Below are 25581 nucleotides of genomic sequence, written 5' to 3'. Positions count from 1 at the left end.
AGCTCCAATTTTTCAATATGTAGCAAGGAATATGTAGCATCCTTCATGGACATGAACTGCTGTGTGTCAGTAAGGTTAAAGGGAAGAAATAACGATGTTGTATTCAGATAGTCCCAAGGGACCTTCCCTGCCTTCAATGTTTGTAATGTCCATGCAAACTGCATAACAGAACGCAACTGGTTTTGACCATGATACAACACAGACATATCATCCTGCACAATATCCACAATTGAAGAAACAATATTATCTAATGTATAAATGCGAGAAGAAAGAGTGTTAATGCTGTTATCAATAACCGCTAATACTTTTTCCATATTAGCCTGATCAATAGCTCGCAATCTTGAAGCTGCCTCAATTTGCGACAGTTTCCATACTTCGTTGTAAATAGCATACGCCCATCTCCTGGATCTGCCACCCACAGGACCTTTAACAAAATCATTCAAATCTATTTTGTCATGTAATTTTGATAAATGAACTTTGACAGATGCCAAGGTAGAATGTCGCAGCCAGGACTGACATAATTTCCCTACAGAGTATGTAGTTACTGTATGGAACGACTCAAACCGGGGGTCCACGCGATCTTGAGTATACCCCGGTTTCAGTCCTAGAAAACGACGTTGACACGTATCAGAACTGCTTTGCCAAATTAACCATCCCTCACTATTAAACTTCGAAATATTGAAAGATGAATTAGAAAGTAATAACTGCAAAGCAGGAAGGGACAGATCTGTGTGATTATTCCAATTTGGGTAAGCACCCAGATCCGGCACAGAAGGCGAATTTAGTTTTTTAGAAGTGGCCAATCCGAAACAGGTGGTTTGGAAGATGGTAGCATTTAAAAACAACATATGATTTGGTACTAGACAGGCACGGTGTAAAGCTTCAGTTCCCTGAACCTGCCACGGTTTGGAACCCCAAACCGACTTAAGATCAATAGTAGCCTTCCATAGATCATAACCTTTGATTGACAACTCATCCATAAAGGACTTAGAATATAGCAATTTGGTGTGTGTCAGTCTAACCTTAGAGGCAGACTCAGGCTTAACTTTAAAATAAAAGGATGCCGGGGCTGAAACACTGAAATCAGTAAAATAAGTAAACTTATCAACTAATGTATGTGAACTGCCAAGCGAGGGGGTGGGACAATGTTCCCACTGGGTAAAATTTACAAAATTTCTAAACGTATTCGCTTTATGCAGGAAGTGATTGCCATAATGTTGAAAACAACACTGTTCTGCATAATTAGCCGCATTGTCATACAAATCCTCAGCATCAAAGGCGGCATAATATTTCAAATCTGAAAACAGTGCTTCAATGGCGTGTACATCCCAATCATCAGAACGTATGTTCTGTTTAACTACATCACCCATAGAAACACGAAATACATTAGGCACATTAATGACCTCTGTAGGCCCATGAATTTGAAATTTAACTGCATCCCATGCGATTCCATCCATGACGGGCCAGGCAGTAATATTCACAAAAGTCTGGTCCCTTTTCATGATGTGGGATGAGGAGTGGGGGGCCAAAGTTCCATTGATAAGTCTAATTGTCGATCTCTCTTTGAGATAATGGCCATCCACCAAACGGAAGAAAACTACAACAAATCCAATGGACATGAACAAAAAAATACTGAAAAGCAGCAACCAGATGTATGTCCAAGGGGCTATAAAAAAATGTCTCTTAAACCAACTTACAAAAACAGCAATGTTCGATGGGGGAGTTGAGGGCAAAGAGTTAGTGTCAAAGGAAAAACGGGACTGGCCAAGCGCTGTAGATTGCAAAACAGGCGAGGGTCCACGTGTAGGATAAGCATACTCAGTCTCTTCGGGCAAACCACCAGCCGGTGGTAACAGCAAGGGATCAGTAACTGAATGCATCTCGATGGCAACATCAGACAAGGTGTTAGAAGCAGGAACCAACATTGAATTTCTTTGCATTGTCTGGCATGAAACTGCCGGAGTCATACTAAGAAGTATCGGCCACTCGCTGAAGTTTGACATTGTCAATAGAGATGTGCCTGTTTTCTTTGCGACCAGGAAGTGGAGGTAAAATGACTGTTCTTGGACCCTGCACTCCAAGCACTGGAACTGGTGCACGATAAGAGGGGCCGAACTCCTTCTTGTTCTCCACCTTCTCACGGACCAGATCTCCAACTCGGGGTAGCCAGCCGACTACCGGAATCTGAACCTCAGCTTCAGATGTGGAGGGCAAATGTTCTTTCGAAAGAGAGTCTCTGGCTTCTTGTAGAGTCTGCAAAACAGCACAGTGATCATCTACGTCAAAGGGTGCGGTCGACGCCGCAATGTCTAGACCATCAAGGTCTGGAACAAACATTCTGATTCCGAAGAGCATCATGTACGGGGTACGCCCACCCAGAGACCTTCTAGGGAGATTATTAAGTGCACGTTGGACGTTATACAAATGAGCTAGCCAGTTCCGGCCTGTGCCTAAAACACGTGCTGTCAATGATTGCTGTAAGTCACGGTTCATTCGCTCCACCACACTATTACCCTCAGGTCGGAGGGAGACGAAAATTTGACTAGGACCCCCAAATTTCTCATAGCCTCCTTGTAAGCCTTAGAGGCGAACGCAGGGCCCTGATCAGAATGGAAGGTACCACACGCAAAAGTTCCCACAAAGACACGCAAATCCCTGATGACAGTCCGCGAGTCAGCACTCCTTTGTGGCCATACCCATAGAAAACGTGTGCACGAATCCACTGCAACCAAGATGTACTTGTACGCAGTATCAGAAGAAAAAGGACCGCAGTGATCTAAATAAACACAACCAAATGGCTTATTAGAGATGTACAGCTGTGTCTGTGGTGGGCGCGCAACAGTAGAAGGTTTAATCTGTTGGCAAATGTCACAATCAAGAACATATGCGCGCGCTTGTTTATATAAACCAAACCACCAGTAACGTTGTTGTAGCAGAGATATTGTAGCTGACACACCGGCGTGGGCTGACGCCAACCCCACGTGCGCAGCTAGGATCAGTGCTGGTCTGCAGTCCGCGTTGGGAATAATTCTGTCACCAACGTCGTTAATCCTCACTAACGGGACGTTATCAGGACCTAAATGATAAATATAACGAGAGGGAAAACCCTTCGGGTAATCACCTCCCTTCTCTGTAGCAGCAATAGCTGCCAAGATGTCATCATCAATCTTACTTTTGGATCTTGTAACTGCTGCCACTAAGTATGTAGCCACTGCGGTTTTCGCTGCCTCGTCAGCTAAGCTGTTGCCGACAGCATGGACACCAAGCCGCTGGTGACCAAGAGTGTGAATAACACTTACGAGAGGGAGACGTTCTTTAAAGTCTGCCACTCGAACCCAAAGCGTTTTATGCTTAATTGTGCTACCTTTAGTGTCTCGATAATCATTCTGAGACCAGAAGTGTAAATTGTCATTGTAGGACTGGACACAGTAGAAGGAGTCACTCACTATAAGAGTAGTGACTCGTGGATCAGCAAACTCCAGTGCAAGCACCAGAGCCCGGAGCTCCGCTAATTGCGCGGTACAATCACCCAATGACTGCGTATGCACTGCATCAGATTGGAATTCACCATTTACGAATGTACCTACGACAATTGCGCAAGCCGCTGAATAAGCGTGCTTCGATCCAATTGCGGGTTGCGCAGACCCGTCAGTGTATATGACACAATGGTATTCTTCGAGCGGGCGCAAAGACAGAGGTGCCGGATGAACGAATTCATACTGCAAGTACTCTTGAGTCTGTAATGAGGCATCAAAGATGTAAGTGACATCTGGCGACGTCAGTGTTGTGGCCCATTGTCTCCACCGTGGATGCAAAGCTTTAGAATTTGGTACACTTGCTTTAGTCACTGCCTCCAAAGCAGGATATGGTGTTACAACCAGAATCTGTTTCCCATGCGACAGTGCGCGTTCCTTGAGGATCGCCATCTGCACAGCAGTCAGAACTTTTTCGACCGTGGAAAAACGTAATTCAGCAGAGGTGTACAAGTGGGACTTCGAAAACGAAGGTTGTACCAAGGCGTAAAGCGGCTTGATACGCTGGGCATAATCAGGAATGTACGTACGGCCGAAATTCAGAAAACCCAGCAGAGATTGTAATTTCTTCAGTGACGTAGGAGCACTTAAGCGTGCACACATCTCCAGAAAGTGGGGGGCTAACCCCTTACCTTCATTGTTGAGCTCGTAGCCCAAAAACAACACCGTATATTCTGCGATGTGTGACTTCGCAAAATTGAATTTGTAGCCATAGTCAGCAAAACTCACGATAATATTGTCGACTCGAGACAGATGTGGCATAAGCTCATCATCCGTAAGATAGATATCGTCAACATAGGAGTATGCGTCGGGGTCTATTCTTTCTAAGAGAGAAACCACGCGAGCAGAAAAGACGCCAGGGCTATTTTTGTAACCCATGGCCAATCTTGTAAACGGTTTTCGTTTGCCGCCCGAAGTAAACGCCGTCCACCGGCTACTCAGTGTGGACAGGTTGTGGCTAAAAAAGCCATTGGAAATGTCAAGTGTCGTTTTAAACCTTTTACGCACGAGACTGTCGACCAAAGCCGAGCTATGTGTATTTTGTACCGCGCAGGTCCGGCAATGGGAGTTTAGGTGCCGGTAATCCAAAACTAAACGGTACGAGCCGTCAGGCTTCGTTACAGTGAATAAAGGGTTATTCATAGGGGACACACATGTTTCAATAACACCCTGATATTCCAATTGGTCAAGGATTGCCGCGACGTGGGGTCTCGCTTCACGACGCATAGGATATTGAGGTTGAGGCTGGGGCATAGACCGCAATGGAATCTCATGGCAGGGGGACAATCTGTCCCATCCCACCTGAGTACGATACACCGCCGGCGCAAGGGCAAGCGCCCACTCCCCAGCATACACTTCAGCTTGGTCCTTAGGCACTGTGTGCGCAAAGGACGGGAGGATTACTCCCTCCCCTCTAGGAGCCTCTAAAATGAAAGCTGGGGGCCAATCTGCCTCCGCTAGGAGGATATCATAGGTGGTGGTCAGATTATCCCAAAAAATCCCTTTTATTGTACGTTGTATGTCACCCTCAATTAATAAAACTATTTCATAAAGTCTGTCAGGGGGAGCCACTCTGGTGTCAGCTGTTTCAACAGTAACCGATATATCAGTTGCTGTCACCGCCAGAAATGGACGCAGAGCTTGACGGACTATGGTAATTTCCGCTGCGCTGTCCAGGAGCGTCAGCGCCCATGTCCGGTTCCGAAGCTGTGTCCGCACTATCTGAGGCATACCTTGCCGTCAGAGCCGCCACTTTCTTCTTCTGAAACGGGGGTCTTTGTCGTGCAAATTCGTCCTGCTTGCCTTTACCCTCAGTCTGTCGGGGCTGGTCACGCTGTTGTGGAGCACCCCGACCTTTGCCACCGCCTCCGCCACCGGACTGTATAGCCGATGTTTCCTGTGAAGAACGAGGAGAGCGCTGTTCAGAAACCTGAAATCTATCAGGAGACTTTATAGCAGCACGATCGCGCAGATCATAAGTGCGTTCACTACTTGACTGTACGGGAGAGGCAGGCCGAGAGCCCTGTTTCTGTTGCTGCTGCTTTCCCTGTTGTTTAAACTGCCATTTTTGTATTGGAAAAATTGGTCGTTCGTCCTTACCAGACGTTTCTGCCTTACCCCGCTGGTTTATATCGGGATTCTTTATGACAGGCTTAACTCCTAAAGAGCTACGACCCAAATCCCGATATGCCTCTGCGATTATTTTCGCAAATTCCTGCGGTTTGTCCTCCTCAGCAACTCGCTTCAGTTCATTACGAACCTGGAAATGCAAAGCATCACCCTTAAGGTTTCCAATTATCATGCCACCAGGTCAAATTGACCGAGGAGCCGCGTCCCTAACTCTATCGCAGACTCCGCACCATGGTTCTCTTGAACGCGTTTGATAACGGAGGGCAGCTGCAACATAGACGGAGTGCCAAAGCACTGCGCGTACGTCGCTGCAAAGACCTTGCCCCAATTTACACAATCATCTATGTGGGGGACCAAGTCTTTAGGCAAACTAATGGTGAGGATCCTGTGTTTCTCCACAGGAGAAGTATTCGGGTAAACCGCTTCTATTTGGTCAAATTTTTCAGCAAGCCAAAAGGGGAAATCATCCCTATTTTGGGGGCGCTTGCCCATAACAGAATTAACCATAACAGGACTAATGACCACCGCGTGATGATCAGTAGGCTGCCCCGCAACAGCAGGTGCCCCCGCCTGCACATTGCGCGACACGTACTGCACTAACGCCCTATATACCGTAATTAGGGCAGTGTGCAGTACACGCAACTCAGCCACCGTCACCGTGAGGTAACGGGGATGAGGCGTAAATCCAGCTAGTACCGGCCAAGTGGCCCCTGCAATTGATAAAGGGCCCATTCTTGGCGGTATAACCACATGGGGAAGGGCGCCATTAAACCAAATAAGATGCTGCCAAGCAGATATTGGTATTTCCTGTGTCCTATACGGCGTATAGTTCGCTGGCACGGCAGCGGCAGTGTAAGAATGAAAGGTGTCATCATCCCCTACCGCCGGAATCGTCACCCAAGAGTAGAACAACTCATAGGGATGAGCCGCATCGGCTCCCACCACAAAGATGACGTTCATACCAGTGTCCGGCACCCCATACTGCGTCAAATGACGTTTCAGAGCTGCACGGCTATGCGCCGCAATATCCACCGACATTAGGATAACACACACTTGAAACTATCAGTAGCACAAGGGTTCAAAAACCTTTTTAATGATCAAGCTTGAAGGAACCTATATCAATAGACCTAGGTAGGTTTAAATCCGTCAGACTTGTTATCCGGAAACAAGAATGAGGGTGTTGTGGACAAACGCGAGCACTACTAAGGCGTTTCAACTCATAGACCAAACGTTAGGTGCGCCATGTTGCAGGGATTCTGCTTATACACAGAACTATGCGTAGAACCCCAGGACCTCAGTGAGTTGTGGTGTACCAGAAACTCACCTCAGAACCCAGAACCCAGTATCCGGCTAGCATAAGTGTCCCATTCGTTATCCGAGATTTAGCTCGGCGGTCCCAATGAAAAGACAACCCAGAACAAGCGACTCAGTACATACTCAGGAATGGTGGGAATCGGAAATACCTGTTCGTATATTATTCTCACATCAGTCCACAACAAGAATCAACAGAGACACGGTGAAAATAAAAAGAGTTTATTTTTATAGACCACGTGTCCTAAGATGCAGTACTTTGGCTAATACAAGCAGACAAATGATTAAAATCAAAACCATCAACATAGTTACAATTCCATAGAATATAAAAGGGGTAATCATGTTATAATGACAGTGGATACTACCACCTTCCCTTTACTAAGAAGCTAATATTATTATAAGACTAACAGAAGGTCTCTTAGGCTTGAATAGGGGACCCCATACCTCAAAGATTAGCTTAGTGAAATCACATCACAGGAGCATCAGGAGTCTTCTCGCAGGAAGGCTCGTCTTCGGTCTGAATAATAAACATGATGTCTGTAATATTAAAAGCACCAACTTTCAGGTATGTGCAGCTGCTCGTGTGTTATGACTAAATAGTGGGTCGATCAACCTAGAGTGGAAAACATGCATTGTCTAACAACTCAGACTGTTTGTCACATCGTGTGCAGACCAAGGTCGCTGCGCAGAGCTCGGGATGGTAACAACAGATTGCTCTCGTGTGAGGCAAAACTCGAGTCAGCAGTTTGTTTAAGCAATAACATGTGAACGCAGTGTCGTGTGCAAAAGCAGCAAGATGGCTTTCTAACTTCTAACGTGGTTATGCTAACTTAACAATGTATGTACGTATTAAGGGAGTCCTTACTACAGCTGTGTGCTCCTTTTTCATGCTGCGCTTTGTAAGAGCCCCCGCACAGACAACCTCACAACAGTTCACCGTGCCGGTATGCCGCCCCAGCAAACTCCGCTATGCACCTCCGTGCCGAGACGACTAAAACATGCCTGGTATCCACCGCTTCATCAACAGGCATATCCCGCAATTAGCCAGTCTCTCCGCAATTGTGTGTAACTAGGCCCCTCTCACTACAGTCAGGCCGCTCAGCGTAGCTCACCTCCGGTTTCCACGTTGGCCGCTTCGGAGCAATTAGCAGAGTCGGGCGTGTCCCAGCATTCAGGTCACATACTAGTCCCAGAGCGGCCCTATTCCATTCAACTGACGGCCAGTACGAGTCACTGTCTCTCGGACGGTTGCGATGTAATGAACGTGATATGGGGCAATGAGCTCATATATCCCATTCACATCTCCTTTGCCTCTTCTGCCGAGTTCGAGCCTGCATCAGAGCTCCGCCCGCCATTTTGTGCTGCTCTGGGTCGTCCGCAACTCGACAGACCCTCAGTTCGTAACACCCAGTCCTCCCAACGATAAATCTGCCAGGGGGAGGTCGTAGTCACCACAACATCTCAGATCCACAGCTCCAGGGTCACGCCATTTCACTGCCTCCTCTTCATTACGGACTCGGCACCCAGACGTTGTCGGACCATTGAGGGCAAAACCAAGCTCCAAATGACTTGTTTTCAGAGTCTCCGCTGACCACAGGCACTCCGGTGCCCAGGGCACCGATGGGAGGGCGTGGATGGTCTGATGTCGACAGGATAATTGCCACAGTGTCAGGGCTAATCACGGAGCTCCTCTAGCTCGCGTCCGCCATGTTTGGCAGTTGGCCACGCCCCCAGCACTTACCTGTATTTTACGAAAGACTGGGTCATATTCCTCGAGGTGAAGAGGCTCCTGTGTGTGGGGTCAGATCTAGACAAAGGGATTCACCTCAAAATCTTTTGGTAAGAACAGGAAAGGGGTAAGTATGCACCCCAAATCCTTCATCCCCGCCGACCTTTATGTGGTGGTCCGACCGCCGTGATCAGATTGTTGGAAAGGCAACTCGTAATATGGACAGTGGTGCTTCACCTCTGTACTGCCCAAAGAAGCTGCCTTCTCCTGACCGCAACCCCGGCGGTCGGCAGTGTGCCGGTGGTGCCGGCGGTTCAGCTGCGGACTTAAAAAAGCCAATCTGCCCAACTTGTAATACGGGGACGGCTCACCGCCATCGGACCACAACCACTGGGACAATGATGCACGGACCGCCTAACTCATAATATGCCCCTTAAACAATTGTTGCATATTTTATGAATATATTTGTTAATAAAATAAGGGATCACAGTTTAACATTTCAATATATAACTGTCCTTTTTAAAAGTATCTATTTTTATTGACACATTTATATTTATTTTCCTTTATTTTTTGAGAAATCCTTGAAGTTGACAGATATAATCCGGTGGATGGTGTAATCTATTTATTGTAATCGGGACATTGTAGTTGTTACTCACAGAAACAATTTCATGGATGATCGATGCTTCTGTCAATGACATACTACTGATCCACCATAATATCAGGTATACCCTATAGTGGGAATTATGGTTTATGAAGGTGGACCAAACACGACGAATGCCTGGCATATTAAAAATTGATGACAGGCTAGTAAGACATGACTTTACCTACCTTTTCCAGTAGCTGCGGTCCAACAGTGGCCAAACAGGCCCTTGATTCTTGGAATCTGTCATCCCTGGATTAAATACTTGTACTTTCTAAATTGTTAATAATATATAGGAATAATTAATATTGCGAGTGATATGACACTCGGACCCTAATGTTCACAATGTCAAATCCTCTGTAATAAACATCTCACCAACCCTCTGGTCCCCAATTTGTGTCTACACACAGGATACTGGCAACACTTCGTAAGACCTTGATTTCGGTCATAGGCCTGCACTCTCCCCGACAGCTCCTTCTCTACGTCGCTGCCGCTGAGCCCCCTGCCCTGGGTGTTCGAGGCTGCTGCCTCTAAGTATTGTGATTGCGTGTTTTTTTGGCTAATTGTGTTTTCTGGTGAATTGTGTGTTGTGTTTTGCCACTTGCATCTGTCTTCTTTCCGTTATCTTTGTCTTGATCATTTTCCCCCTTAACTGTGCTTGCCAGTTTTCCCGCCTCCCAGCTCAGCCTCCCTCCCCTCCCCTATTTAATGCAAGCGCGCCAAAGGCAAGCCCGTCTGTGCCCGTCCGTGACCCGAACGCAACCAGCGCCAGGAACCCTGGCTCTCCCAGGTCCCACCCCTACGACTCTACCACCCTCAACGCACTCAATCCCGGAGACACATCGACTGCATAAGATGCTCTCCAAACACCACCCAAGGACAGTTCTCATGCAGAGCCTGCCACAGTTCCTTCACCTTCGACCAGACCCCCACTAACTCCGAAGGCCCGCCTGACGCACGCACCACCAATACCCTGACGTGCATCCACCTCAACGTGTGCTCCCTACACCGACACGCCTTAGAGATCTGGAACCTGATGGACACAATCTCGCCCGAGGTAGCCTTCTTCACTGAAACCTGGACCAATGCCACCTCCGGCCCAGATATCGGGACTGCCATCCCCAACGGCTACAAGATCCAGAGAAAGGACCGCCCCCACCACCCAGGAGGAGGACTCGCCATCGCTCACAAGACCTCCCTCCGCCTCTCCACGTCATGCACGAGCAACTTCCTCTCCAACACAGAACACCTGAACTTCCAGATCCAGACCAGCCCCAGGACAACCCTACAGGGCACCCTCATCTACAGACCACCGGGACCTCGCACCCAGTCCACAACCTCCATAGGCGAGCTTGCCGCACCCCACGCAATCACCTCCACGGACTACATTCTACTCGGGGACCTGAACTTCCACCTCGACAACCTCAACGACCCCGACACCACCGCTCTCATCGACAACCTCGCCAACCTCGGACTGAAGCAACTGGTCAACATGCCCACACACAGAGCTGAACACACCCACAACCCTATCTTCGCAGGGGGAACAAACATCTAGTTCAGCCACACCACTCAGCCTCTTTGGACTGACCACCACTGTGTCCATTTCACCTTCAACACCACCACCGCACCCAAGCCCGTACCACAACTGCCACAAAGAAACTGGGGCAAGGTCATGGAAGAACTCCTCATCACCACCCTCATCCGAGACCCCCCCAGCGCCACGACCGACACCAACTCCGCAGCCACACAACTTCACCGCTGGATCTCCCACTGCGCCGACAAACTCGCACTCCTCCGACACCCCGCCAAACAACGCCCGCTGAAGGCCGCCTGGTTCACCACCGAAGTACAGGAAGCCAGACGTTCTTGCAGACGCCTATAGAAAACCTGGTGTAACCAGAAAATGACGGAATCACAAAACAACCACAGGAGCGCCCTTAAGGTATACCACCAGCGCATTAGAGACACCAAACGGACCTTCATAAGAGACAAAGTCCAGACCAACACGACCAACGCCATGGAACTGTTCAACATCATACAGCAGTTCACAAAACCCCCCAGCGAAGCCACAGACATCAGACCTTCCCAGCAACTCTGCGACAAGCTCAGCTCATATTTCCACCTGAAGATCAAGGCCCTCTACGATAATTTCAACAAACCAAGGCCAGACAACACCTCACCCCCCCAACACTGCAGACTAGCCAACCATCATGACCTGGAATCCCGCTACCATCGAACACATCACCACTACCATGCAGAGAACCAAATCAGGAGCCCCTAGAGACCCCTGCCCACCGCATATATTCCACAAGGCCGCTGCCGCCATCGCACCCAAACTGGGATGGACCATCAATGCCTCCTTCATGTCCGGCATCTTCCCAGACGACTGGAAACGGGCGAGGTCAAACCCCTCCTCAAGACACCGACGGCCGACCCAACTGACCTGAAAAACTACCAGCCCATATCTCTCCAGATCATCCAGAACGCCACGGTCAGACTCGTCCTCCGAACGTCGCATCACAGACACATGACCCAACACCTGTGAAACCTCCACTGGCTCCCCGTCGAGAAAAGGGTCACCTTCAAACTTCTCACCCACGCCTACAAATCTCTCTACAACATCGGACCAAAATATCCACGTGCCCAACAGGAACCTCCGCTCCGCCGACCTCGCTCTGGCAGAGGTCCCCTGCATCTGCAGGAACAGAGCAGGTGGGAGAGCCTTCTCCTACATCACTGCCAAGACCTGGAACGAGCTCCCCGTGAACATCAGACACTCCCCAACCCTGCACATCTTCAGGACAGACCTCAAGACCTAGCTTTTCGACTGATCCGGATCTGCCCCTCCCAGCGCCTTGAGACCCACACGGGTGAGTAGTGAGCTTTATAAGCCCCTGATTGATTGATTGATTCACTTATGTTGTGAAATAGGCTGTATGTCAAATGTTTTGAGTTTGGCAACTTAATTTCACATTTAGATTACCTGACAACATTCAAATGACAGCACCCAGCTTTCACAAATCATAAAGCCTGGCCTAACCACAGATCCAAAGAGTAGTATTTTTGGTGATACAGATCTGCCTGGAGCACTACTCTGGGCCTGAATTTGAATTGGATATACAGTAGTAGATAAGGATTTGTGATGTAATGTCCTACCCCAACCATGATGGAATGGCATCCGCAAAACTAAAAATCTGTCCCAGAGTGGTTCTCCTGCAAGTTATGCAGGCAAAATACACCACTCTGTTGGAGAGGTCAGAGCATGCAGGGCCTCTAATGGGATGAGGAAGTTGGGCGGTTGATTGGGGCAACAACAATTTTAGACACAAACTGAAGAATATCCATGGTGTAAATGTAAATGTCCAGTATTTGTAAAGCACAAACAATTACCCGAGGGTGTCAAGGTGCTGGGGGCCGTCGGGAAGATTAAGAGAGCTATTGCCCAGAGTCATATGGTGCTGGGCTGATCTGCCGCCAGCACCATGGAACAAACCAGGAGCCTACGGGTTCCGGAGTCAGCTGCTCTGGCCGCAGCGCCACACCTCTTCCCAAAGCATGTCATGTTTTACACTGAATGGCGCAGGGATGGCATTTGTGTTTTAGGACATGGCACTATCTGAGCCAAGGGAAGCCATGACTGGGAGTAAGCTTTCTGAAAGCCAAGCCAGCAGGGCACTGCTGTTGGAAAGATCAAAGTCCATTTGACTCTAAGGAAAGCATTCATACTGTCATTTTGGTGTACGAGTCCAGAACGCTTTGGTTGGAGTACCCTCTCCATAAAAACAAAGACCTTAGTTAAAATTTTGCAGAATGTTTTCTCTATCAGAACGTGACTTATATCCAGCTCCCACTACATGTTCTATAGTATATAATACACTCGTAATAAGGTAGCTGGGATATCTGTCATGCTGTGATGGAGTATGACGCCCACCAAATACAAAATCAGGCACAGAGTATGGTACTTAATGGCATCACACAACGCTGAGTGATGTCCTTCATAAAACTGTAAAACACATTGGAAAATGCCCTAAATCAGACCAATGTATGTCAAGTTAACTTCACATAATATGCCCATAATAGACTGCAGATGTTTCAGAGAAGAGGAGAGAAGTGCAGGTTAGAGTGGAGGGGTTCAATGGCAAGGTGGAGTGGTGCAGAGTAGAGTGGACTGGCACAGAGTAGTGCGTAGAGGGCACTAGCATAGAGTGGTGCAGAGCAGAATGCAGTGGCCTAGACTAAAGTGGTGTAGAGTGCAATGGAAAACAGTGTGGTGGTGCACAATAGAGTAGAGTGCATTGGCATAGAGCAGAGAGGTGCTAAGTGGTGCAGAGTGAAGTGGCGTAGAGTGCAGTGTCATAGAGTGCAGTGTTACACAGTAGATTAGAGTGGCTTAGAGCACAGAGGCGTAGAGTGCAGTGGCATAGAGTAGAGTGGTGCAGAGTAAAGTGGCGTGAAGTATAGTGTTGTAGAGTAGAATAGAGTGGCATAGAGTTCAGTGATTTAGAGTGCAGTACTGTAGAGTGCAGGGGCGTGCAGGGCAGTGGCATACAGTAGAGTTTTGCAGAGTAGAGTATAATGGTGTATAGTGCAGTGACGTAGAGTGTATTGGTTTTGAGTATAGTGGCATAAAGGGCAGTGGCATAGGTTAAAGTGCTGAAGAGAAGAGTTGAGTGGTGCAGGATAGATTGCAGTTGTGTGAAGTGGTATGGACTGGAATAGCACAGACTGGAATAAAGTGGCATTGAGTGTAGTGGCATAGAGTAGATTGTTTCAGAGTAGAGTATAGTGGTGTAGAGTGCAGTGGTGAAGAGTAGTTGGCATAGAGTGCCAAGAGCTCTGCAGAACTGAAAACTGAACTTTAAAAATACAATGCAACGGTTTATATACCTTTTTAAAGGTAAATACTTCACATGTATGATTACTGATAGAATGTTCAAGAACAGCATTATTGTCAAAAAAAGGCCATACTATTCTACAAAAATAACTGATCACGACTATAGCATGCAGCTTATCTACACGTGTGGATTGATACATTTCTACAGTAGGTTGGTGTCCTTGGCTTATCTGGGTTTGAAGCATAGCGGTACAACTCCTACTGTCTACTGCTCTAAGAAAGCCTAACATCTGTCTGCCATGCATGTCTATTCAGCTTCATCAGCATATTTTCTTGAACACATGTTCCTCAGGTGGTATCTAAATATATTTCCCTATTCTACAAAAACATGCATCTGCTTTCTTCCCTCCAAATCTTAACCCTAGCTGTGCTGCTTTTTATTCAACTACTGTAGTAAGGCTGGGCCTATATCTCTCTTTGACTACATACATCCCTACACGTTTCCCTGCTGATGTTTTCATTGACATGTACACACTTTCTTCATTTTCTACAGGAGTAGAGTGCTATAGATCTCAGTGGTGTAGAGTAGAGTGGTCAGAGTAGAGTTGTGTACAGTGGCATAAAGTACATTGTCCAGAGTATAGTAGAGTGGTGCAGGTTAGAGTGGAGTGGTTCAATGGCAAAGTGGAGTGGTGAAGGTAGAGTGGAGTGGAGTGGCACAGAGTTGTGCATAGAGGGCACTGGCGTAGAGTGGAGTGTTGCAGAGAAGAATGGAGTGGCCTAGACTACGGTGATGTAGAGTGCAGTGGCAAAGAGTGCAGTGGTGCACAGTAGAGAAGAGTGCGTTGGCATAGAGTAGAGAGGTGCAGAATAGAGTATTACAGATTGAAATGGTGTACAGTGCAGTGTCAGAGTGCAGTGATGCACAGTACATTAGAGTGGCATTGAGCGGATTGGTGTAGAGTGCAGTGGGGAAGAGTGCAGTGGCATAGAATGGTGCAGAGTAAAGTGGCATAGAGAGCAGTGCAGTAGAGTATAGTGTTGTAGAGTAGAATAGAGTGGCATAGAATTCAGTGATTTAGAGTGCAGTAGTGTAGAGTGCAGTGGCGTACAGGGCAGTGGCATACAGTAGAGTGTTGCAGAGTAGAGTATAATGGTGTATAGCGCAGTGGTGTAGAGTGTATTGGTTTTGAGTATAAAAGGGCAGTGACATAGGTTAGAGTGCTGAAGAGTAGAGTGGAGTGGTGCAGAATAGATTGCAGTGGTGTGAAGTGGTATGGACTGGAATAGCACAGAGTGGAATAAAGTGGCATTGAGTGTAGTGGCATAGAGTATATTGTTTCAGAGTAGAGTATAGTGATGTAGAGTGCAGTGGTGAAGAGTAGTTGGCATAGAGTGCCAAGAGCTCTGCAGAACTGAAAACTGAACTTTAAAATACAATGCAACGGTTTATATACCTTTTTAAAGGTAAATACTTCACATGTATGATTACTGATAGAATGTTCAAGAACAGCATTATTGTCAAAAAAAGGCAATACTATTCTACAAAAATAACTGAACACGACTATAGCATGCAGCTTATCTACACGTGTGGATTGATACATTTCTACAGTAGGTTGGTGTCCTTGGCTTGTCTGGGTTTGAAGCATAGCGGTACAACTCCTACTGTCTACTGCTCTAAGAAAGCCTAACATCTGTCTGCCATGCATGTCTATTCAGCTTCATCAGCATATTTTCTTAAACACATGTTCCTCAGGTGGTATCTAAATATATTTCCCTATTCTACAAAAACATGCATCTGCTTTCTTCCCTCCAAATCCTAACCCTATCTGTGCTGCTTTTTATTCAACTATTGTAGTAAGGCTGGGCCTGTATCTCTCTATGACTACATACATCCCTACACGTTTCCCTGCTGATGTTTTCATTGACATGTACACACTTTCTTCATTTTCTACAGGAGTAGAGTGCTATAGATCTCAGTGGTGTAGAGTAGAGTGGTCAGAGTAGAGTTGTGTACAGTGGCATAAAGTACATTGTTCAGAGTATAGTAGAGTGGTGCCGGTTAGAGTGGAGTGGTTCAATGGCAAAGTGGAGTGGTGAAGGTAGAGTGGAGTGGAGTGGCACAGAGTTGTGCATAGAGGGCACTGGCGTAGAGTGGAGTGTTGCAGAGAAGAATGGAGTGGCCTAGACTACGGTGATGTAGAGTGCAGTGGCAAAGAGTGCAGTGGTGCACAGTACATTAGAGTGGCATTGAGCGGATTGGTGTAGAGTGCAGTGGGGAAGAGTGCAGTGGCATAGAATGGTGCAGAGTAAAGTGGCATAGAGAGCAGTGCCGTAGAGTATAGTGTTGTAGAGTAGAATAGAGTGGCATAGAATTCAGTGATTTAGAGTGCAGTGGCGTACAGGGCAGTGGCATACAGTAGAGTGTTGCAGAGTAGAGTATAATGGTGTATAGCGCAGTGGTGTAGAGTGTATTGGTTTTGAGTATAGTGGCATAAAGGGCAGTGGCATAGGTTAGAGTGCTGAAGAGTAGAGTGGAGTGGTGCAGAATAGATTGCAGTGGTGTGAAGTGGTATGGACTGGAATAGCACAGAGTGGAATAAAGTGGCATTGAGTGTAGTGGCATAGAGTATATTGTTTCAGAGTAGAGTATAGTGGTGTAGAGTGCGGTGGGAAAGAGTAGTTGGCATAGAGTACACTAGCATAGAGTGCATTAGTTTTACGTAAAGTGGTGTACAGTACATTGGTGTAGAGTGCTGAGGTTTAGAGTGTTCTCGAAATAAAGAAAAGAAAACACGACTTTATTTGGCAATAAAACACAGAGTTTAATAAACGTATGCACAAGTGGAAATCCAGACAGCTCTGCAGAACTGAAAACTGAACTTTAAAATACAATGCAACGGTTTATACAACTTTTTAAAGGTAAATACTTCACATGTATGATTACTGATAGAATGTTCAAGCACAGAATTATTGTCAAAAAAAGGCAATACTATTCTACAAAAATAACTGATCACGACTATAGCATGCAGCTTATCTACACGTGTGGATTTATACATTTCTACAGTAGGTTGGTGTCCTTGGCTTGTCTGGGTTTGAAGCATAGCGGTACAACTCCTACTGTCTACTGCTCTAAGAAAGCCTAACATCTGTCTGCCATGCATGTCTGTTCAGCTTCATCAGCATATTTTCTTAAACACATGTTCCTCAGGTGGTATCTAAATATATTTCCCTATTCTACAAAAACATGCATCTGCTTTCTTCCCTCCAAATCTTAACCCTATCTGTGCTGCTTTTTATTCAGCTATTGTAGTAAGGCTGGGCCTGTATCTCTCTGTGTCTACATACATCCCTACAGGTTTCCCTGCTGATGTTTTCATTGACATGTACACACTTTCTTCATTTTCTACAGGAGTAGAGTGCTATAGATCTCAGTGGTGTAGAGTAGAGTGGTCAGAGTAGAGTTGTGTAAAGTGGCATAAAGTACATTGTTCAGAGTATAGTAGAGTGGTGCAGGTTAGAGTGGAGTGGTTCAATGGCAAAGTGTAGTGGTGCAGGGTAGAGTGGAGTGGCACAGAGTTGTGCATTGAGGGCACTGGCGTAGAGTGGAGTGTTGCAGAGAAGAATGGAGTGGCCTAGACTACGGTGATGTAGAGTGCAGTGGCAAAGAGTGCAGTGGTGCACAGTAGAGAAGAGTGCGTTGGCATAGAGTAGAGAGGTGCAGAATAGAGTATTACAGATTGAAATGGTGTACAGTGCAGTGTCAGAGTGCAGTGATGCACAGTACATTAGAGTGGCATTGAGCGGATTGGTGTAGAGTGCAGTGGGGAAGAGTGCAGTGGCATAGAATGGTGCAGAGTAAAGTGGCATAGAGAGCAGTGCAGTAGAGTATAGCGTTGTAGAGTAGAATAGAGTGGCATAGAATTCAGTGATTTAGAGTGCAGTAGTGTAGAGTGCAGTGGCGTACAGGGCAGTGGCATACAGTAGAGTGTTGCAGAGTAGAGTATAATGGTGTATAGCGCAGTGGTGTAGAGTGTATTGGTTTTGAGTATTAAAGGGCAGTGGCATAGGTTAGAGTGCTGAAGAGTAGAGTGGAGTGGTTCAGAATAGATTGCAGTGGTGTGAAGTGGTATGGACTGGAATAGCACAGAGTGGAATAAAGTGGCATTGAGTGTAGTGGCATAGAGTATATTGTTTCAGAGTAGAGTATAGTGATGTAGAGTGCAGTGGTGAAGAGTAGTTGGCATAGAGTGCCAAGAGCTCTGCAGAACTGAAAACTGAACTTTAAAATACAATGCAACGGTTTATATACCTTTTTAAAGGTAAATACTTCACATGTATGATTACTGATAGAATGTTCAAGAACAGCATTATTGTCAAAAAAAGGCAATACTATTCTACAAAAATAACTGAACACGACTATAGCATGCCGCTTATCTACACGTGTGGATTGATACATTTCTACAGTAGGTTGGTGTCCTTGGCTTGTCTGGGTTTGAAGCATAGCGGTACAACTCCTACTGTCTACTGCTCTAAGAAAGCCTAACATCTGTCTGCCATGCATGTCTATTCAGCTTCATCAGCATATTTTCTTAAACACATGTTCCTCAGGTGGTATCTAAATATATTTCCCTATTCTACAAAAACATGCATCTGCTTTCTTCCCTCCAAATCCTAACCCTATCTGTGCTGCTTTTTATTCAACTATTGTAGTAAGGCTGGGCCTGTATCTCTCTTTGACTACATACATCCCTACACGTTTCCCTGCTGATGTTTTCATACACACTTTCTTCATTTTCTACAGGAGTAGAGTGCTATAGATCTCAGTGGTGTAGAGTAGAGTGGTCAGAGTAGAGTTGTGTACAGTGGCATAAAGTACATTGTTCAGAGTATAGTAGAGTGGTGCAGGTTAGAGTGGAGTGGTTCAATGGCAAAGTGGAGTGGTGAAGGTAGAGTGGAGTGGAGTGGCACAGAGTTGTGCATAGAGGGCACTGGCGTAGAGTGGAGTGTTGCAGAGAAGAATGGAGTGGCCTAGACTACGGTGATGTAGAGTGCAGTGGCAAAGAGTGCAGTGGTGCACAGTACATTAGAGTGGCATTGAGCGGATTGGTGTAGAGTGCAGTGGGGAAGAGTGCAGTGGCATAGAATGGTGCAGAGTAAAGTGGCATAGAGAGCAGTGCCGTAGAGTATAGTGTTGTAGAGTAGAATAGAGTGGCATAGAATTCAGTGATTTAGAGTGCAGTGGCGTACAGGGCAGTGGCATACAGTAGAGTGTTGCAGAGTAGAGTATAATGGTGTATAGTGCAGTGGTGTAGAGTGTATTGGTTTTGAGTATAGTGGCATAAAGGGCAGTGGCATAGGTTAGAGTGCTGAAGAGTAGAGTGGAGTGGTGCAGAATAGATTGCAGTGGTGTGAAGTGGTATGGACTGGAATAGCACAGAGTGGAATAAAGTGGCATTGAGTGTAGTGGCATAGAGTATATTGTTTCAGAGTAGAGTATAGTGGTGTAGAGTGCGGTGGGAGAGAGTAGTTGGCATAGAGTACACTAGCATAGAGTGCATTAGTTTTACGTAAAGTGGTGTACAGTACATTGGTGTAGAGTGCTGAGGTTTAGAGTGTTCTCGAAATAAAGAAAAGAAAACACGACTTTATTTGGCAATAAAACACAGAGTTTAATAAACGTATGCACAAGTGGAAATCCAGACAGCTCTGCAGAACTGAAAACTGAACTTTAAAATACAATGCAACGGTTTATACAACTTTTTAAAGGTAAATACTTCACATGTATGATTACTGATAGAATGTTCAAGCACAGAATTATTGTCAAAAAAAGGCAATACTATTCTACAAAAATAACTGATCACGACTATAGCATGCAGCTTATCTACACGTGTAGATTTATACATTTCTACAGTAGGTTGGTGTCCTTGGCTTGTCTGGGTTTGAAGCATAGCGGTACAACTCCTACTGTCTACTGCTCTAAGAAAGCCTAACATCTGTCTGCCATGCATGTCTGTTCAGCTTCATCAGCATATTTTCTTAAACACATGTTCCTCAGGTGGTATCTAAATATATTTCCCTATTCTACAAAAACATGCATCTGCTTTCTTCCCTCCAAATCTTAACCCTATCTGTGCTGCTTTTTATTCAGCTATTGTAGTAAGGCTGGGCCTGTATCTCTCTTTGTCTACATACATCCCTACAGGTTTCCCTGCTGATGTTTTCATTGACATGTACACACTTTCTTCATTTTCTACAGGAGTAGAGTGCTATAGATCTCAGTGGTGTAGAGTAGAGTGGTCAGAGTAGAGTTGTGTAAAGTGGCATAAAGTACATTGTTCAGAGTATAGTAGAGTGGTGCAGGTTAGAGTGGAGTGGTTCAATGGCAAAGTGGAGTGGTGCAGGGTAGAGTGGAGTGGCACAGAGTTGTGCATAGAGGGCACTGGCGTAGAGTGGAGTGTTGCAGAGAAGAATGGAGTGGCCTAGACTACGGGGATGTAGAGTGCAGTGGCAAAGAGTGCAGTGGTGCACAGTAGAGTAGAGTGCGTTGGCATAGAGTTGAGAGGTGCAGAATAGAGTATTACAGATTGAAATGGTGTACAGTGCAGTGTCATAGAGTGCAGTGATGCACAGTACATTAGAGTGGCATTGAGTGGATTGGCGCAGAGTGCAGTGGGGAAGAGTGTAGTGGCATAGAATGGTGCAGAGTAAAGTGGCATAGAGAGCAGTGCCGTAGAGTGTTGTTGTGTAGAGTAGAAAAGAGTGGCATAGAGTTCAGTGACATAGAGTGCAGTGATGTAGAGTGCAGTGGCGTACAGGAGAGTGTTGCAGTGTAGAGTATAGTAGTGTAGAGTGCTGTGGCGTAGATTATATTGGTTTTGAGTAAAGTGGCATAGAGTGCAGTGGTGTAGAGTACAGTGGCATAGATTAGAGTGGTTAAGAGTGGAATAAAGTGGCATAGAGTGCAGTGGCCAAGTAGAGTTTGGTTGCACTGATTAAATTAGTGTGGATTGGTGTAGAGTGTAGTGGCATAGAATGTAGCAAAGCAGAGTTTAGTGACGTAGAGTGTAGTGGCATAGAGTGCAGTAGAGTAGAGTGGTGTAGAGACGAGTGCAGTGGCATAGAGTGCTGTAGTGCAGAGTAGAGTGGCGTAAACTTCAGGGGCTGGAAGTGCAGTGTTACAGAGTAGTGGCATGGTGTAGAGTTGAATGATGCAGTGAAGTGTGCAGTGGTGTAGAGTGATGCAGAGTAGAGTGGATTAGAGTGTAGTGGCGTATAGTGCATTGGCATAGAGTGGCATAGACTAGAGTGGTGCAGAGGACAGTGCAGTGGCATAGAGTAGAGTGCCGTAGAGGTTAGTGGCAGAGTGCAGTGTTGCAAAGTAGACTGTCGTAGAGTACAGTGATGTATAGTGGAGCGGCATAGAATGCAGTGGTGTACAGTACAGTGCTACAGAGCAGAACATAGTGGCATAAAGTGCAGTGTCGTGGAGTGCAAATGTGTAGAGTCAGTGGTGTAGATTGTTACAGAGTAGAGTATAGTGGCACAGAGTGCAGTGGTGCAGTGCTGCAGAGTAGATTGGCATAGAGTGCATTGGTTTTGAGTGAAGTGATTTAGAATGCATTGTCACAGAATGCAGTGATTAGAGTAGAGTGCAGTGGTGTAGAGTAGGGTGGTACATAGTAGAGTGCCGCAAGGTGGAGTGGTGCATTATAGATTGCCATGGAGTAGATTAGAGTGGAGTCGCACAAAGTGGAGCGGCACACAATAGATTGTTACAAAGTAGAGTGAAGTGCTGCATGGCGGAATGGTGCATGGTAGAGTGGAGTGGTGCAGGGTACAGTGCAGCGGCGTAGAGTAGAGGGATGTAGAGTGCAGTGGTGCAGAGAAGATTAGAGTGGTGTAGATTGGACTGGCATAGACTGCACTGGTGTAGAAGAGTAGTGTGGTACAGAGTAGAGTGCATTTCGTAGAGTGCAGTGTTGCAGAGTAGAGTGGCATAGATTGGAGTGGTGCAGAGTAAAGTGGTGTGGCATGGACTGGAGTGGTGTGCAGTGCTGTGATGGAGTACAGTGATGCATAGTAGACTGGGGTCAAGTGCATTGGTGTAGAGTGATGTAAAGTAGAGAGCGTGTGTAACACTGCAGAGTAGAGTGTGGAGTGGTGATGAGTGGAGTGGCGTAGTGTGGAGTGTTTTAGAGTGCAGTGGCATTGAGTGGTGCAGAGTAGAGTGCAGTGGCTTGAAGTGGTGCAGAGTAGGGTGGTAATCGAGATTAGATCAGTAAAATGCAGTCACTCACAGGGCAGTAGAGCCAATGCAGTAGTGTCAATAGAGGAAGCAATCCGTTTGCATCCATGACAACACCCAGCACTGGGCAATAAGCTAGTGACTCCAGACACTGGCTATATTGACCCATGAGTGAAGTACAACAGTGCTAAAATGAGTGACAGTGTGAGTGTTTGATGACGTACTAAACGCTAAAACCCATCATTGACGGAGGATGCACTTTAATTTAAAGCCAGACCTATTAGCATGTTTCTATGCCATGGGATATACTCTCAGACTGAAAGCGATCATTTGAGCTACACTCTTCACATCAATACTGATGGGCTGTTACAGTAACTATGGTAGGCTGTGGCTTGACATGCAGCCACATTATGTAATCACAGTTGCTATGGAAACAGTTCCATTTAGGGAGTACGAGGAAACCTTAATTGCAATGTTTCTTGGCATACTGGGAAATTGCATACTAGAACCACAATGCCGCTTTAAATACTGGTGGAATATAACTGCTATGGCTATACTTTCTGGCGTTCTATAGCTGTACATATTGGGGATCATATGGAGAAATTGCTTGCTTTTAACAATGAGGAGACTGTGGACACTATCATCATGGCAACATATGTGATAGGATGGCTAATGCTTGTCTGAGGTCAACAGCCCTGGCATTCTGAACACTCCCTGTAAAACTGGGCTGCTTCATGGCACAATGAGTGGTTCTGGTCCATTTCAGCATCAGTGATAACTCCTGACAGACTTGCATAATTAATGACTACTGTAATATTAACAACTAGAAAAGGGGGACTTTGAAGCTAATCAATGGAAACAATTATTTGGCAAAACTAACCTAATTTGTTTGCCCAGCAATCAATGTGCAAGACCTAGCTTGAATTATAAATCACCACACATCTTAGTTTGAGCATTTGTATGTATTTTTTAGATATTATGTTAGATTAAGAATTGCCTTGTATCATGTTTTATGGAACATTGCATCATTCATCAAGAAACAAGGAACAAGACACTACCAAATTTACACAACTCAAAACAAAAATATATACGTGAAACATCACATCAAAAAGTCACCACATCACAATAATTTACAACGTTCTTTATCATTTATTTCTTATCCTGACGAAAATTACATAGGTGACAGGTGATGTGTATATCTATTTTTAGTCCATCTTCCAACATGAGGCAGTCAAAGTAGGGTCAGATCCTCTGCCCTACCTAAGGGGTGCTATTATCTCTACTCTAGAGAAAGTTAACAATTTACCCTTATCACTGCCCAGTTTGATGCTTTATAATAAAAAAAAAAGCAAGTTTTAAATATGTACAGCTCAATTAAAGGGGACAAATATTTCACTTACATGTCTTTGAGTGTGTGTGATTGTAGGGCTCCTATAGAGTTACTTCATGGTTCCCATCTGACATGCTACAGCACTTTCGTGGATCCCCTAACATATATACGTATTGGGTTTGTCAGTGCTATCTATATGCTCCAGATGTTGCCTACTGTGGATTCAGCAATAAAAATTCTAGTGCTACGAATGTGAGAAGCTGCTGAACCAAACAACTAAAACAGCTTACGAGATTCACATTAAAGGAACCCATTTTGATATGACTAGAACACAGAATGCACATGGAAAGGTAACAGTAATTGTGCAGTATATAGGAAATATTGTGCTGAAGACACTGTGATGTGAAAGGGTTAATTAGCTTAGCCAATGTTGATGAGTGAAAATGTATGCAAAACCAATGTACAACAAGGAGATGGCGGATCAATTTGTGATGTTTATTTTTCTACTCCAAGTAGACAAAACTATATGTTCTGCCAAGTTGTTCACTGGACCATTCCAAGTGGATCGGGGGAGACATTCCATTGAGGTTAGGCTGACCCAAACAAGCCTGGGATTATCTCAAAGGTCCTGGGAGGATGAGCTGCGAGAGCCAGCTGGTGGGAGCCGGGAGGATCCCAAGTCAGTGTAGCTACTGATAGGACAATGAAAACCGCTGGCACGAGGAAGGAACGCGATATTATGCAAGACAGCTTTTAGTGTATAAAAGGGAGGTGTGTGGATCACCCAGACAAGCTCACAGACGGAGTCGTGCGGATTGGCCATTGCCCATAGCTGCTGTCTCTCTGCGCTGTCCCCAGGGTGTGCCTGGAGCAGGTTTCTCGGTGCTAGCTGCCAAAGCAAACTCAACCAGGGATTATGGCCTTGTCTCCTACTTTGTTTCACAGAATTAATATTGTATCTCTGCACTGCTAATATACGTAAATATTTTGCGACTGTTTTGCTATTGTTTTACAATAAAATTTTTAGTATCAGCTACTTGTGTTATTCCTTACGGGGTATCCTTATTGAGTTGTACCGGATAAATATAGCTCGGGGTGGTTGCACAACTTACCTGTGTCAAAGGAACTCAGCCATCAACAACTGATCTGAGCAAAAAACGACATCCCCTTTAGTTACTAAAACCCGAATTGATTTTACAGACTACTAAAAATGGGACAGGGGTTAGGAGACAATAGGAAATGGAGACAAGAAATATAAGTGGGTGCTTGAAGGGGAACGGAAAAGGAGCCATTCCAGGCTTAATAAAATGGAGTGTGGAAAATTGGAGAGAATTTGGGGGTAACCCCTATAATATATTTTTTTAAAGAGTTTGAGGGAGGGGTGGGAGATTGGAGGATTGGCCTGGCAGAAGAAGTTTAAAAAATTGATGACAGGTAGTCGGGGCACAGGGGATAGGGGTGAGCACAACAGGGCACAATGGGCAATGGGACTAGGGATGTAAGAGAGAGCATAAGGCAGAATTGGAAAGGAGACACAGAAAACTCCTAAAAAACTTGAGGTGAACACGTGGGGAGCCCCGCATTCATAAAAGAGGTTGGGGGAGTAGGGCAGGCAGAAAAAAAAGAAAAAACTTGAACTTAAAAAAAAAAACAGTCAGAAGGGCTTCCAACATGGTGGTTGGTGAGATTGGCAAACGTAATTCAAGTGTAAAAAACAGATGGAACAGTTTAGACGAAAAGGGCTCAATCAGAACAGAATTAGTCGGGTAAGCTTTTTACCAAAATCACATGTAATACAATCCGTAGCACAATACAGTGGAATTTTA

The sequence above is a fragment of the Triturus cristatus genome, chromosome 4_1, assembly GCF_964204655.1.
Source record: "Triturus cristatus chromosome 4_1, aTriCri1.1, whole genome shotgun sequence".
Lineage (NCBI taxonomy): Eukaryota > Metazoa > Chordata > Amphibia > Caudata > Salamandridae > Triturus > Triturus cristatus.
This window is presented reverse-complemented; position numbering follows the sequence as displayed.